The following is a 17,061-nucleotide window of genomic DNA, read 5'->3' on the forward strand; positions in this document are numbered from 1 at the left end:
CATTGCAAGCAAATGGTGGAACTACAGGGCAACCCACTAACAATGTGGCCGTGGTTATACAACTCACAACACACCAGCGTGAGTGATCAACTTGCCATGACCCACAATCAAGAATTCATATCTCAGCAAGAGGAGAAGCAACACAAACACTGAAGCTTTCTATTATTTTAACAGACCTGTCCACCAGCAATTTAAAACATACCGCCAACATTGTTATACACTATCTTACTCCACAAAATTAACAGTTAACTTTAGAATTATATTTGGCAAAACACTGAGGCAAAAAAAATACAACCGTTACTCCCCACCCCCCAAAAAACCCCACCTTGATATATTCTTAAAAAATATCAATAATTCTGTATAAACATTAGAAATGAATTACAAATTTCAAACAAAATGAAAGCCAATATTCTCATTCTAATTCCAATCTGTGACATTGTAACAACTACAGGATTAAACACATCCACTAACGCTAAGTCCCGGCCAGTGGAAATTATCAACTCTATTATCATTTATATATCCATACATGCTAGACACTATAGCCAAAGGTTCTGTGTGGGCTAGTGACTTTCTCAAATATGTGTCGAACACTGCAAGTATCACAAAACTTTCACTTAATTTATTTAATGGACTAGTTAGTACAGAACCTCATCAAATCTAAAACTTACTTGCAGTGTTTGCCAACTGGGGGTTGATCTTACGACCCTTTAAATATCAGCCAAACGCCCTACAACACAGAGTTAGAGCGCAGATGTGCATTTCTCAACAACTAGAGAAGAAAAATTGTAACAAAATCTGAATATATCTGTTGAAAAAGTTTCAAAGGAAATAGCCTCGACCCCCCAACCAACCTGGCAAACTTCAAGTTAATCAGAGTATCATACATTTGGTGGAAGCAAGAGCAAAGCTGTTTTCCTTGGGACAAGTTAAATTGTGACCTTTGTATGTAGGACATTAAACTGTGAGCTGGGAGACTTAGAGCTGGAGCTGTTCACTTTGAAGAGTCATTTACACAGACTAGGCCAAGACGCTGGCTTCAAGAAATATGCTGCTCGGGACGCTTTCAAGTAGGAGAAAAAACACCTCCGTTGTAATAAGCTAGCTCAAGATAGCCAAGCAACTTCAAAGAGAGTGCTATCAAAGGCAGACTGGTAGAGAAATGCACACACAGCCATATGTTTACAGCCCTATCAAGCAATACCTGAAAAAACAGTCATCGCTAAGACGCTTGAACTCTGGGACCTCACAATAAAGGGAGAAAACCTTCCCTCTTCTCAGTGAAAAAAGCCATAATTCTAACTCTATCCTTTGAACAGGAAACCTAGCATTCAAGGCAAGAAGCTCGTGAGGCCCTTATGGGGAGGCAGCAAACAAAATGTCACTGCCTGTTGTTCATAAATTGAGGAACAAAAGATTGGTCAGTTTGTCCTTGTTTTTATTTTAATCATGTATCTGTACTATTTATAAAATAAATCCAGAATCTGAAATGTTTTATAGCAACACACACATTCACTGATTCAAAACAGTTGTAATTGTTATTAAATGACAAACAAAAAAGAAAAATGCTTCATGATGTGGGTCTGGCAGAAAATCTGTGATTTCCATTCTATAGGACCCGTGTTACGAACATCTCTCCAAAACTCTGTAGTTTAGTAATAGAAACAGTAGGTGAAAAAAACCAAGAAGGTCTAACCACCAGCTAATTATAATAACCAATCAGGAATGAGCTTTCAAATGCACAGGCTTCAGGACTTCAAATTTTATGGGAAACACTTTTGATTTGTTTTGTGAGGTGATAAACATGTCCAAAATAAGCAAGCACAAATTAAAAATAAACACGCTGACCGTAAAACATCCACCTCAAAACCACTGAAAATTTAAGCTGTTATTAGATAAAAAAAAAAAAAAAAACCAAAACTTGAAATGCATTTCTGAGTATCTAATTTTTTTTATCTCCTATTAATTTCATTACTGAACTAAAAAGACATCAGTGTGCTCATAACAGACGAAAACACCCCTTGTGCCAAAATGAGCCAGGTCTAAAGTGCTGCATTCCTGTACTTTTAAGCATAATACAAATTAAAGTGGAATTTAGAAAATCTATATACGGTATATATAAATATTAGCAATACTTCAGCATTATTTTTATGAGCAATTTTTTTAATATTTTTTTTGATTAAGAACAAATGATACTATTAACACATTTTTAAACAAAACCTGTGTGTTGCTTAATTCTGTTTCACAACGTAAAGTCAGATTGATGCTATAAAACAGTACCAAATGACTACCATACCACATACTGTAAGATGTGCCGTATGGCGTATTAATAACCTGTGCGAGTAAAACACCTGAATGGGCAGAAATGGTGTACCCCGTGAGGGCCCCACCACACATTGTTTGGTCATAAGCTATGGACTGGTTGCTGGCCCCCAACATAAACTGTCTACTTTTATCTATGCCCCAGGTCTAGTCTTGGTGCTTTAACAATTTTAATGGCACTGGCAGAGCAATCCAGGTCAAACATTGTGAAGCAAGCTTAACGAGGGCTGCAAACCCAAACTTGCTCATTCAAAAGGAAACATTCAATGAGATGTCTGTATTCAGAACAATATAATGGTGTTTGTGGGGAAAGTTTTGTTTTAGAACATATGTTAGCAATAACACAAACACATACTAATATTAAATCAGAAGCTCAAAAGAAATGTTTTGCGGTCTTTTTTTTTAATATTATTAATATTGTTTTGAGAGAGGTTTGGTGTTGGTATTTTTAGGTATATATAAAATTAATATTATGTGAATCGTAAATGAAGCCTTTTTGTTTGAGGCTGGATTAATTATATTCCAGTACCACTTCAAAAAAAAAGGAGGATGTGCAACGTGCACGGTTTATGCTCAATCAAAATCACTTTCGACAATTTTTATGGTTTCAAATGTTATCAAGGCATTCATGTGGTTGCCCTACTTACTTAACAATGTGCTCCAAAAATTGGATATTGTCAAGGACAAGAATAATGCTGTGATACCTTGTTTGCAACAGTGCCCTTCCCAAACATTTCATGTTCATGGTTTCTGCCAGAAAGACACTTTGGGGTATGGCACTATGGAATTGAATATTAACAATTGTGTGTGCTGAAGGGGGTGTGAGGGGCCTCCCCCAGAAAGAAAATGGGCTAGAGTTAGGGTTAAGGGTAAAAAAAATTGTGTCAAAAGCGAACTTTAAAAAATAAAATCTGCAAAAGATCTGGATATGGCGCCATACCCATTTTACCCTCTGGCAGAAACCCTGATGTTATATATGTAAAAATTAGTAAAAGTATTATTTGTAACATGATAAAAAGCATCAGTATCCAATAAACAGCATAGGTTAATGCTCAAAGCACAAGACTGAAATCATAGCTGTGTGAAGGAAATGTTTCCCTTGGTGCCTTTATTTATGTTATTAAACTGAAGACAACAATCATCATACCCCAAAAAAATAATATTCCACTCCTGAATTTTTGTGTGTGTGTGTATGTATGTATGTATGTATATATATATATATATATATATATATATATATATATATATATATATATATATATATATATATATATATATATATATATATGTGTGTAAGTTTTGTAATCATCTGTGATGTTTTCAAATTTATACTGGCCAAATTTAAAAACTCTGTTTTTGACTTGCATGCAGGTAACTACAATTTACAAACTATGTTTTTGACTTGCATGCAGGTAACTACAATTTACAAACTATGTTTTTGACTTGCATGCAGGTAACTACAATTTACAAACTCTGTTTTTGACTTGCATGCAGGTACCTACAATTTACACACTCTGTTTCTGACTTGCATGCAGGTAACTACAATTTACAAATTCTGTTTTTGACTTGCATGCCGGTAACTACAATTTACAAACTCTGTTTTTGACAAGTTTACATGCCATAACTACAATTTACAAACTCTGTTTTTGACTTGCATGCAGGTAACTACAATTTACAAACTCTGTTTTTGACTTGCATGCAGGTAACTACAATTTACAAACTCTGTTTCTGACTTGCATGCAGTTAACTACAATTTACAAACTCTGTTTCTGACTTGCATGCAGGTAACTACAATTTACAAACTCTGTTTCTGACTTGCATGCAGGTAACTACAATTTACAAACTCTGTTTTTGACTTGCATGCAGGTAACTACAATTTACAAACTCTGTTTCTGACTTGCATGCAGGTAACTACAATTTACAAACTCTGTTTCTGACTTGCATGCAGGTAACTACAATTTACAAACTCTGTTTTTGACTTGCATGCAGGTAACTACAATTTACACACTCTGTTTTTGACTTGCATGCAGTTAACTACAATTTACAAACTCTGTTTTTGACTTGCATGCAGTTAACTACAATTTACACACTCTGTTTTTGACTTGCATGCAGTTAACTACAATTTACACACTCTGTTTTTGACTTGCATGCAGTTAACTACAATTTACACACTCTGTTTTTGACTTGCATGCAGGTAACTACAATTTACAATGCTTAAACATCTGCATTAAAAAACACCTAGGCTTTGGTAATTTGGCCCTATGTGTATCATTTTAAATGTTCTGTGACAAACTGTCAATAGTTGGTGTTTTGTTTACCAATGCTCCATACACTGTTCCCATCATCTGAACACAACATTTTTGTTTGTTTTTTATTTTCTAAGTTTGGTATCTTGAGCTGATATTAGCCACAATGGTTGTTTATACTGGGTTTTCCTGGTAATTTTATAAATTTTGTATACATTTATATTGACTGCCATTTACCCAATAGGTTCCGGTTTCGTTAATAATTCATTAATTTGTTCATGTATCTTTTTTTAGCACTGAAAAGTGTTTACATACTTCACTACAAAAAGATGAAACCCTTTCAAGTTTCTAGTGACACCCTTCGCCACTACATAACTCTCTCTTGTACTACCTCTAAATACATCTAAGTTCTGATGACATATCCCAGGTAGCCAATAACACTGTGCCGTAACCACAATTGGATATATAAACACTAAATTAATTAAAATTAAAATATTAACCTACATGAAATAAACTTTACAGTCAGGTTTTTTTTTTTTTTTTGTACCATCAGTTTGTGAAAGAGAGATTTGAGAACTTGACAACATCACCACTGGACAGTAGCGGTCACATTTATTTACAAAGCACTAACTGATGACCATTTGACTTGAAATGGGACATTTAGGCGGTGACCTGTGAAAAATATCAAACATGTGCGCTATGTTTGTGCAGTGCTCTAACTAGGGTCTGTGTGTTCAGACCTGTTTGTCCAGGGTTAATTGTTGCATATATGGGACTGGTCAGTGAATCAATAATGGTCCGAGTATTTCCGGTCTCTTTGTGTACGCACTGTCCAGCTTCTGGACTACATGTCCATCCTTTGGATACCCAATAGAATTTTAAATGTGGATCAGAATTTATTGTTAGCAATTTGTTTAAAAATGTCCATCAGAAAGGTAATAATTGAAAGAGTAGAAGTGATTTCTACTCTCCAACAAGAAAAGAAGAATTTTCATACCAGTTGTCAAATTTTTAGTCGACCTGTCATCCATGTCGACCTAGTCGGGCAACTTTAATACTATGATACGAGTTGCCCATCAGACAACTAAATAAATAATTTTTTAAATCCTTGTCAAACGGCTTTAACTCTATAAAGATACATGATAAATGGAAAAATAATTAAAGGAACCAAAAGCAATAACATATTTTCAAGTACGAATACTGCATGTAGCAGTCCTTGATGTTTCACACGGGCAATTGTTCCTGCTCGCATGTGCTCATGCACAACGATGTCCACTTGAGCGAAAAAGTTCTCATCTCATCACATGCTAATTTATTTACTCAAAATTACTCTAAATTTGAACCACGGAAAATGAAAAATACCTGCCGCTCATATTTTAAGTATTGAATCTTTGCGCATCATGCATATGTGGCATATTGTCAGAGTAATAATATTCACTTGTTAAATTTTCACTTTGGCTTTGACTGCTTGGTGAACATGTGGTTGGACTCGCAGTGACCATATTACTGATGATGCTTGTTAATTCCACGAAATCAAGTGGCAAGCAAATTTAGCTTTTTTGTTTAAACATGACAAAGTTTATAAATTGGCATAAGACCAGTATTTTGTAAATGCTTTACTTAATTATTGATTGAATCTTTTGTTCTGTTTAACTCAGTGTACACGCTGGGGAATGGGGTGTGAAAGCCAGGTATGACTTATTGATATTGAGACCAAACAAGTGTTAACATTTGTGAATGCACAAATCTGATTATTGTTCTAATCAGGTGAATGCTAAAATCTTAGCACAGACCTACTCACAGTGAGGAGGGAGTGTGTATTGTTTCCAGGGATGAGTCCAATGACTATAGGTACATTGTGACAATTTCATTTGATCAATTAAAACTTGCCAGTGATTTGAACATTTGGAATTATGCTGAATGTATACAAAACTCTTGAACAGCTGAATTATGTCGGAAACTAATTTTGATATATAAATACTGAACGTTAGTTTCAAGTCGGAAACAAACTTGATAGTACATAGTCATAAAAACTATTTCTTCTAGTATACAATCCAGGTTATAATTATATTTTGTATCATGTTGTTTATGTTGAAATCAGCCACTGTGATGTATGAACCACAGCCGTAACAGCTGAGGACTGCCTGTATACAGGGTTTCTACCAGAGTGAATGAATGAATGAATGAACGAACAAACGAATGAACGGACGGATCGAACGACCGACCGAATGTTTAACGACACCCATGCACAAAAATACACATTGGCTATTGGGTGTCAAATGGTAAATACTATGGTATATTTAGGACAGTCTCACATTAATTTGTTTCTTACTTTTGAAAGATCTTGAACATTCAAAGTCTTATTACCTTAAATCTCAGTTAAGCAGTCACACATCCCTACCCAAATGTATTGGTAAGATTCGTGGTATGTACAGTGGCCATATAAACAGTCTCACCCGATATGTTAAGACTTTTTATGCTCATGAAAAAAAAGAAGAAGTTACTTTTGTTTAACACCACCACTAGAGCACATTGACTAATTAATCATTGACTACTGGATGTCAAACATTTTGTAATTCTGATTTGTAGTCATCAGAGAAATTTTATCCTCATAGAAGCAAGAGAAGTTGCCCGTGTTTTGCCAGTGACTAAGAATGGCCGCTAAGTAGCTGGGCTAATATTAAAATATTCAGGCCTTTGAGAATTGAGAATTGAAAATATGCGTGACCCATATATCGGTTATGTACACAAAAATAAATCCAGGTAACCATTTTGCATAACCCATTATATGTTTACAAATGCTGTTATAAATTTTGTGAGAACAAAACAGTCAAATGTTTGTTTAACGATACCACTAGAGCACAGATTTATTAACCATTGGCTCTTGGTTGTCAAACATGGTCATTTTGAGTCATAGAGAGGAAACCTGCTGCATTTTTTTCCATTAGTAGCAAAGGATCTTTTATATGCACCATCCCAGACAGGATAGCACATACCACAGCCTTTGATATACCAGTTGTGGTGCACTGGCAGGAATGAGAAATAGTCCAATGGGCCCACCGACTGGGATCGATCCCAAACCAACCGCTCATCAAGCAAACATAGATTACACAAAATTAGATTTGTGCAAGCAAATTGTGAACAAAATGTTCTTCAGAGGCCTGATGTTTGTGACTTTTAAAGCTTAACAAATGGCAAATTTTAACCAGATAACATTCGTGATTGGCCACTATTTCCAGGCTTCGATGTCAGTACATTTGATTCACATGTAACCTGTACACTGGTTACCCAGCTTTTTAAGTTAGTCGTAGCAATTAGCAAAGACGTCACAAAATGCTGCACAGCATATTTGTTTTTAAGCAGTATTTTTATCATTATTGAATATTTATTTTGTTGTTACTTGACAGATATCCCAAATTTTAAAGACTGGGAATGAATGAATGAATGTCTGACATTTCGTCCCAAGCCTGTTCGTCCCTGCGCCCCATACCCCAATCTAATTAAAATTAGCTCCACTATTACGTGTATCTAACACCAGCCAGTTGGAGCTCATGTCCACCAATCAAAACCTTACTTGCCGAATCCTGCCAGTGATTTAAAAATAATTTGAAAACATTCCGAATTATCCTGAGGGTATTACGATGTTTCATGTGAATTACGAATGCCTTATTTAGACCAGTAGAACTAATTTTAATCAGATTGCTAACAACACTGCGTAGTCCCCAATGTTCAGGTAACATTTAGTCTGTAAATAATAATTTAAATATTGACCAATCACACTTCGCCTTTTATAACGTTATTTGGGAGCATACAAATTCTAAAAATATTGGGCGAGTCTATTTTAGTGGCAGCAGTACAGCGAACCATACCAATACGTACGGGGTGGGTTATCAGTCTTCAATTTTACATTATAAATCATTTATTTATAAAAAAAACCCTAACTAAATCAGTCTTCAGTTTTACATTACAAATTATTTATTTTATAAAATCAAAATGTTTTAAGGCATTCGTAATTCACACGAAACATGTCGTATACCCTCAGGATAATTCGGAATGTTTTCAAATTATTTTTAAATCACTGGCAGGATTCTGCAAGTAAGGTTTTGATTGGTGGACATGAGCTCCAACTGGCTGGTGTTAGATCCACATGTAATAGTGGAGCTAATTTTAATTAGATTGCCCATACCCATTTGCCACCATACTCGAAAAATATGTCAGTTTGCTCCCAACGCATTACGATTTCAAACCACAAAAACATCACTTTTGGTTTGGTCCTTTTTTTAATATTAATAAGAATTCAAAAATAAAACTATGTTTTAAGTCTAAGAGAGGGAAGCCTATACTTTTTTTCCATTAGTAGCAAGGGATCTTTTATATGCACCATCCCACAGACAGAATAGCAGATACCACAGCCTTTGATTTTCCAGTCGTAATGCACTGTCCATAATGACAAATAGCCCAATATTTCACACTATATCAAAAGTCATGATATGTGCTGTCCTGTCTGTGGGAACGTGCATATATAAAAGCCATGTTGCTGCTAATGGGAAAATGTGGCTGCTTTCCTCTAATAAGACTACAATAATTACCAAATGTTATCCAGTAGCTGATAAGAAATAAATGTGTTCTAGTATTACTGTTAAATCAAAACCTAAATCAGGACACCAGTCACGTGAAACGGTTCAATAACAACTATTAGTATGAGACGCATTATAATATTGATTATATTGATGAAAAGAATTCAGAATAGAATTAAAATTATAAATATAAAAAGTTTGGCCTTCTGGAGTAAACAAATTGTGGTTAATAAAAAACGTGTTTGATTGAAATCAATTGGCTATGGCCGATTATGACACAGCTGTATAACTAATTAACATAGCCTGCCTGCAAACACTAAATAATACAAGTAAACGCACAGGTTCTCCAATTTTTACGACCCCTCTCTTTGAATAGAAAACCTCCATCGAGTCTGACCGCATTTACCAACGAAATAAATGCTCTCAGAAGTTGCCGTGAAAGACCTATAGACAATGGAATGCTGCACGTTTATTATTGAATACAACTATTCATAAACACAATCATAGTTTTCCACACGTAAATAACTATTACAAGATATTTTATAAAATATGCATACCTCGAGTTTACGGATGAAAATCAGGTCGAAAAAGATCAAAGCGGCCTTTCTTACCCCTCGACAAGGCCGCCATTACACCGTATGCAAATGAGGGCACTCCGAAAAGAGGCTTGAATCCATTTCCCCCATTATGCAATAGGCCCTAACCAACTACCCATTGATATAAATAAACAACAATGATGAAACAGTTTCCCCTTTCATGTGATCAGGTACGTTTCAAAGATATAACGTTTTATTGTTTACAATTATTATTAATAAAATGGAAAACAAATCGTGTATATGTACTACTTTAAAAGTAAATATAAATATTCATCAAAATATTTTGATCATGATTAAGAATGAATGAATGAATGAATGAATGTTTAACGACACCCCAGCTGCCAGCACAAAAATACACATCGGCTATTGGGTGTCACAAAAGGTAGGCTAAGTATATGAAAATATTATTTATATAATATGTAAAACTACAGTGTTACTGTAAGGCGAAGTGGAGAAATGTGTAATACAATATAAAAATCAAAGGTAAGTATATTTTAAAACTATAGAAATCAAAGTGTTTTAAAAAGTTTAAAATTATATTATGATTATAAAGTATTTAAACCACTTAAAGTAATAATAATATAACTAAATTTACTTTGTAAACAAACTAATATATTTCATCTGCAATTAATTTCAATACAACCATGTAAATTTACGATAAATGTAAATAAATGATTGTGATTATAAAAAGAAAAAAAAAAACCAAATAAATAAAACAAATAATACCGGCCAGTACTCAAAAACTATTTTAAGTCAATATTAAATCTATCTGCATATATATATATATATATATATAAAAAGGTGTGTATACCAATGATCAATTTCTCTGAAGCAATCCGAGGAATAGCAAATGAACAAATAAATCCAGCTTTTTCACACGAACAGGGTAAAAATCCAAACCGAACACAAGTTGGTCGCAAGGTGAAAGGCCGCACCAGTATTATCCATCAAAGGAAATCCCACAGTTACACAGTTGAACAAAAACATACACGTCGGACCTAAGTATGGTACAGTCCAAAGGCCTGCTTTCGCCTATCTTACCTTTGCGATGTCATAACAAGTACACCCAATATCGATATGAAACACTGGTGAATGTAGCAAAAACAACGTTGATACAGATTCAAAAAGTTTGAATCCATAAGATCAAAGCCACATGCCTACCGCCGACAATCCCCCATACACGTGACGTCACAACCCTTAGATGTACCGCACCAATGAGCGCGAAGATAAAATCAACATTCAGAAAAACATTTTGGGTTAGTCCACCATGGTAGGGAGTGAAGGTAATATACAGATTTACTAACATGCAGATTGTGACACCGCATGTAATGACCTGTGTGAGAAAACAACTGCTTTTATAAAAATATCAATATGGGTTTACAGTGTGAAGAAAAGGGTCTTAATGCGTTCAATATTGTATGATAGTACATCCATACTCCCCCACCTCATTCGTTGCATTCATCGCTTCAGACGGTAACCTGGGGTTAGGAGAGTTCGATGTCTTAGAAGTTACCGACGTTAAAACAAACGCTTTTGTCTGTTGAATTGAACACTGACAAATCGTGTGCTTATGGAATAACTTCCAAACATCATAGAACACAAGTTTTATTACACAGAATTACTTATTTATAAAAACAGGTCAATATTCTGAAGAAATGTGGAATAATATACAACCCCTATAAATTACACGTGTTGGCTTAAGTGTCCCTTTGATGTTAAAGTAAACCAATACACACGTCAACAAAACTAAGGCCAGTAATAAAACAATGTTTGATGTCCCTGTTTGTGCCTGTTTATCTTCTTTTCTTTATTTTTTCTTTTCTTTTCTTTTTTTGTTGCTTTAATATAAAAAGAAAATTGAAACCCAAACATTATGTATATATTATAAAAGATAATTGTTAATATATAGGCCTGTGACTCATACTCCTCATGGACGAAGGTAGTGGGGTGGGGGTGGAGGTTGGTGGCGCTATGGCAACCTCCCAATCACATATTTCCACCCTCCACATGACAATTCCATTATTTATTAGGGTGATGGATTGGTTAGGGTTAGGGTATATTAGGCTATTCACATGACATAGGTGTCCTGGGAAAATTTAGTCAAAATTGTCTGCTAGGTTCATATTCGACACACCCGCCCTTCCAGTTCCAGACTATAACACGCCCCTGCTCCCCCGCTCTCTCTCCTCTCTCTCTGTCTCTGTCTCTGTCTCTGTCTCTGTCTGTCTGTCTCTGTCTCTGTCTCTGTCTCTCTCTCTCTCTCTCTCTCTCTCTCTCTCTCTCTCTCTCTCTCTCTCTCTCTCTCTCTCTCTCTCTCTCTCTCTCTCTCTATCTCTATTTATTTATTTATTTATTTATTTATTTAATCCAGTTAAGATACTATACTGGCGCGTGGCCAACTTCTTTTTCTTTCAGAGTTCTGCCGTCTGGCAGATGTTTGTACTTTCTGCTGATAAAGAGTGGATGGTGTAATTAGCGTGTGTACAAAGGGATAGAAAGATCAAAGGGAACCGCCCGCGGACCCTCGAGATGTGGAACACGTCGCAGAGCGATCAAACTTCCTGTGATCCGGCACAGGTTACAAACGAAACTAAGCTGTTAGGAAACAATATATTGGCGTTTAGTCTAACATACTAGCTTACAAAGTAACACCAATGAAATAATTAAGGTGAAAATAAAATTTCTGCAAAGTTGGTAACTGGTTTTTAAAGAATGTAGACGCCCACTATTTAACACTGCACCTCGACTCTCGTGACACTAAGGACAGCCCGGCACATGCTAAACTATGGATACTATGTATCTTATACCCCAAGAGGGCGGGGCATAGCCCAGTGGTAAAACGCTCACATGATGCGCGGTCGGTCTAGGATCCAGGCTGTGGTATGTGCTATCCTGTCTGTGGGATGATGCATATAAAAGATCCCTTGCTACTAATGGAAAAATGTAGCGGGTTTCATCTATATGACTGTCAAAATGACCATATGGTTAACATCCAATAGCCGATGATTAATAAATCAATATGCTCTAGTGGTGTCGTTAAACAAAACAAACTTCTTATACCCCAAACGCGTGGACCTGTTTACTCATGTAAGTATATTTAGGCCTACTTACGTCAGTAAATATACTCGAGTAAAATTACTCAGGAATAACTTTGCATCTAGTCCTGAGGTCGGGCGGGATTACGCTCAGTCGGTTGAGTGCTCGCACGAGGTACTTGCGTCATAGGATCGAACCACCTTGGTGGATCCATTTAACTGATTGCTTTTTTTCTCCTTCCAACCAATGGCCGTGGTATGTGCTTTCCTGTCTGTGGGAAAGTGCATATAAGATACCCTTGCTGCTAATCGAAAAATGTAGTGGGTTTCCTCTGATGACTACGTGTCAGAATTACTAAATGATTACACATCCAATAGCCGATGATTAACTAATCAATATGTTCCAGTGGTGTCATTTAACAAAACAAACTTTAAATTGTGTCGTGTAAAAGTGCATTTACTCATATGCAAATTTGTCCATATACAAATTCGTCATGCGAACCCTAAGGAGGACATAAACATGGGCATATTGTAATCCACTTGGGATTCTGATGGTTATATTATTGTAATCCACTTGAGATTCGGATGGTTATATTATTGTAATCCACTTGGGATTCGGATGGTTATATTGCAATTTATACCTGCTTAGAAAAACAGAACTTCGATATTTAAATGTAACTTAAGAACTGAAAAACTTCAAGATGGAAACAAAAAAGCGACATTGGAGGGAGGGAAGCATATAGGTGAACCTAGCCCGAGTACTCTGACTGTAAGAGAGCTAAACGGACGTTTGGACATAAATACGCTCTCATTACAGTCAGAGACCAAGCTATGTATTTTTTTGGCAATTCCCGACAACCAAAAAGTTGGCAAAGATTTCCGCTCTAATACCACAACAATCCTATGTTTACATCGATCATTTTCGAGTTAACTGATTAAAAAAAATCCACATATTAATCACTAATACACATAGTGCAGAAAGAAATCCGACAGCACCCACATTCAGCTAATCTTCGTGACACTCCGTCGCAAGAATTACAAAGCTCGGTGACCTATTTCGTGACGTAGATCACGTGATCGCCCACTGGGCGATTCCGCCTAGTAGACGGAATGGCTGAGTGGGCGATCATGTGACGCAACGTCACGATATAGGTCGGCGAACTTAGAATTCTGATGTCCGGAGTTTGCCGAAGCTTAGCTGAATGTGGGAGCTGTCGGGTTTCTTTTTGTAGTGTGTGTATTAGTGATTAATATGTGGATTTTTTTTAATCAATTAACTCGAAAATTATCGATGTAAAAGTATTTAACGTCAAACATAGGATTGTTCTGATATTAGAGCGGAAATCTTTGCCAACCTTTTGGTTGTCGGGAATTGCCAAAAAAATACATAGCTTGGTCTCTGACTGTAATGAGAGCGTATTTATGTCCAAATGTCCGTCTAGCTCTGTTATAGTTAAGAGTACTCGGGCTAAGGTGAACCTTGTATGTGTATCTTAGCCAGAGCAAGTCCAGTCGTCCAGGTCATAACAGAAACGCATGCAATTATGCTTCTTCTTTTTTTTCTTAATGGGAATCTGTCCCCTTCACCAGTGTAAACATACAATGGTTTGAAATACAGATTGTATTGGCTAAACGTTGTATTTGTGTGCGTACGTGCGTGCGTGCGTGCGTGCGTGTGTGTGTGTGTGTACTGTAGCCAAAGTATTTCACACCAACAAGGGAAGATGTATGGTTACAGTGTTCAGGAGCCAATCATTCAAAATGCCTTATAGTGTAGGGTGGGTCACCAATAAAACCAAATGGTGGATTAACATATATAGAGAAACCCCTCTAAACTGGACACCCATGGGACCGAATACAATGTCCGGTCATCAGAGGTGTCCGGTTTGCGAGGTTCGCGTCGTTTCTTGAGTTTCTTGAATTTCTTCAGTTGAGTTTCCTACACTAAAGTTTTCACTTAGTGACATTAATGTTGGCTTAGATAAACTTTCAAATTTGTTAATGATTTTTAAGTTAATCATCGAGTGATAGTTCAACACGATGTTTCGCTGGACATTTCGACATCTTAAAAATCGATATGGAAATGAAATGCCACTGACATCTATTCAACCACGCAAAACCAGTTAATCTTTATTCTGGAAGAGATACTTTCTTCAGCCAGCGAGGGAAGGAAGCATCAGGGGCGTGCGCAGGAAATTTTGCAGGGTGGGGGTGGGGTGGGGTGGGGGGGGTGTCGAGATGTCAAATTATGCAAGGGGGGGGGGGGTCGAGATGTTAAATTTTGCAGGGGGGGAGATCGAGGTGTCTGGCGAAGCCCGATAACATCTCAGTACTTTCATATCCATTCTTAGGAATGTAAAAAAATCGGGATATGAAAAAAAAATTCGCCTTGAGCAGGGGGGGTTCGACCCCCCCCCCCCCCCCCCCCCCCCCCGGTGCACGCGCCTGAGCATCCTTCTCACCCTTGAAGAAGAGTTCGCAATGTTTCAAAACTCTGGCACTACATACAAACCCATTCATTAATGGCTGGTGTACAATTAGGGAAATGTGATTTTAGTTTAAATTAAATTATGACTAACTTCACTTTCTCATCTTTAGGAACACAATCATATTTGTCCATTGGGACATTTATTATAGCTTTACTGATATTAGGTACAATGATCGATGCCCACTCATTTAAGTCGCAAACGAACCCAGTTTGAATTTGGTTTTTGAAAAAAAGTCAGACAAATTAATCAAAAACCATTCGTGTCAATTAAGAAATTATGAAACCATTCTTAATGATAACCCCTATGTTGATTACCTATCTTTTGCTTAAATACAATTTTCTTGAGTTGATCTAACAACAAATGCAGCACATGCATTGTGTACCTCAGGTGCCCTGACAGGGGATCTCGGGAAAACAAAAAAAGTAACATGACACCTTTTTTTTTTTTTTTTTTTTTTTTGGTGTGTGGTGTGTGTGTGTGTGTGTGTGTGTGTGTGTGTGTGTGTGTGTGTGTGTTGCATTGCACTGTTAGCTAAGCCTACAAATGGCCCATTACTTGAGTACACCTAATGTTAATATCACGCTCCAAGACTAGCACTGTCATAAAATGCATGTAAACCATACCTGTAGTATTCCTTGGTATTAATCCGAATGAGCAGCATGATTTCTTCCGGCTTCCCCTCACAATTACCCATTAACATTCTCTCCGGTTCGACAGTGTCAAGAATATAATACTAATGTACATTATGCCTGAATCAGTATGCAGGAGACCAATTCCGTGCTTTGTTTAGTAGACCTACATTTTTGGCAGGAAGATAATTATTATTACCCCCCCCTCCTACCTCCCCCCAAACAACAACTACACCCCAACAAAACCCCAACCCCACTAAAAATACCCCCCTCCAAAAAAACAAAACAACACCCAACAAAACAAACACCCCCCCCCCCCCCCCCCCCCCCCCCCCAACAACAACAACCCGAAACCCCAACAACAACAACAAAGCAAACGAATTTACAACCCGGGCGAAGGTGATCGACATAATTTAAATAATCTATATCTGAACTGATTAAATTTGAAAAATGAGCTTGATCACGTATTGTAAGAGAGACAGATGCAGACAGACCAGAAAAAGGAAAACACTAGTTTGTCTTTACTGGTTTAACGTGTGTGTGTGTCTAATGTACCGTACGTCCGTCCATCCACCGACCAAAGTACAGGATAACCTCCTCCAACTACACAAACAGTTACTATATTTTAATTTACGATTTTGAAATTGGTCAAAAATCAACATAAGGCCTACATGGTTTGTTACAGGGGTTTTGGTGGATTTTTTAAAAACCCACCCACCACACGAACTGCATATTATGCATCGAAAGCATCGCCTCTCCCACCTGAAGGTTATAATATTGACACCCCCCCCCCCCCCCCGAAATGAGAATGAATACATACGCACACCAATCTAATTAAAATTAGCTCCACTATTATATGTGGATCTAACAGCAGCCCGTTGGAGCTCCTGTCTAGGTGACCTTTCATTCGACCAATCAAAACGTTACTTGCAAAATCATGCCAGTGATTTGAAAATAATTTGAAAACATTCGGGATTATGCCGAGGGTATACGAAATGATTCGGGTGAATTACGAAGTATACCGGAAACTAATTGCAATATAAAATTTTATATAAAATTCGTTTCAAGACGAAAAAAAACCCCCAACCGTGATGGTATAGCTATAAAATCTATTTATACTAGTATACAATCCAGAGTTTATTACTGCACTTTACCCCTTGTTTTTTCCAT

General features: G+C 36.8%; 1 protein-coding gene across 3 annotated transcripts in view; it reads right to left on the reverse strand.

The window, feature by feature from the left end:
* The window catches only part of LOC121378637 (axin-1-like), a 42,958-nt gene extending 32,047 nt beyond the window's left edge, over positions 1–10,911 (reverse strand). Inside the window, exon 1 of one of the 3 annotated variants that reach the window (XM_041506904.1) lies at positions 10,780–10,911. The gene's annotated coding sequence lies outside the window, so the exon portion shown is untranslated. Of the gene's footprint in view, positions 1–9,699; positions 9,772–10,549 lie in introns of those variants that run through there. The other 2 variants (XM_041506902.1, XM_041506903.1) reach the window with 2 other exon arrangements.
* Positions 10,912–17,061: the final 6,150 nt, after the last annotated feature.

This window comes from Gigantopelta aegis, chromosome 8 (assembly GCF_016097555.1).
Source record: "Gigantopelta aegis isolate Gae_Host chromosome 8, Gae_host_genome, whole genome shotgun sequence".
Lineage (NCBI taxonomy): Eukaryota > Metazoa > Mollusca > Gastropoda > Neomphalida > Peltospiridae > Gigantopelta > Gigantopelta aegis.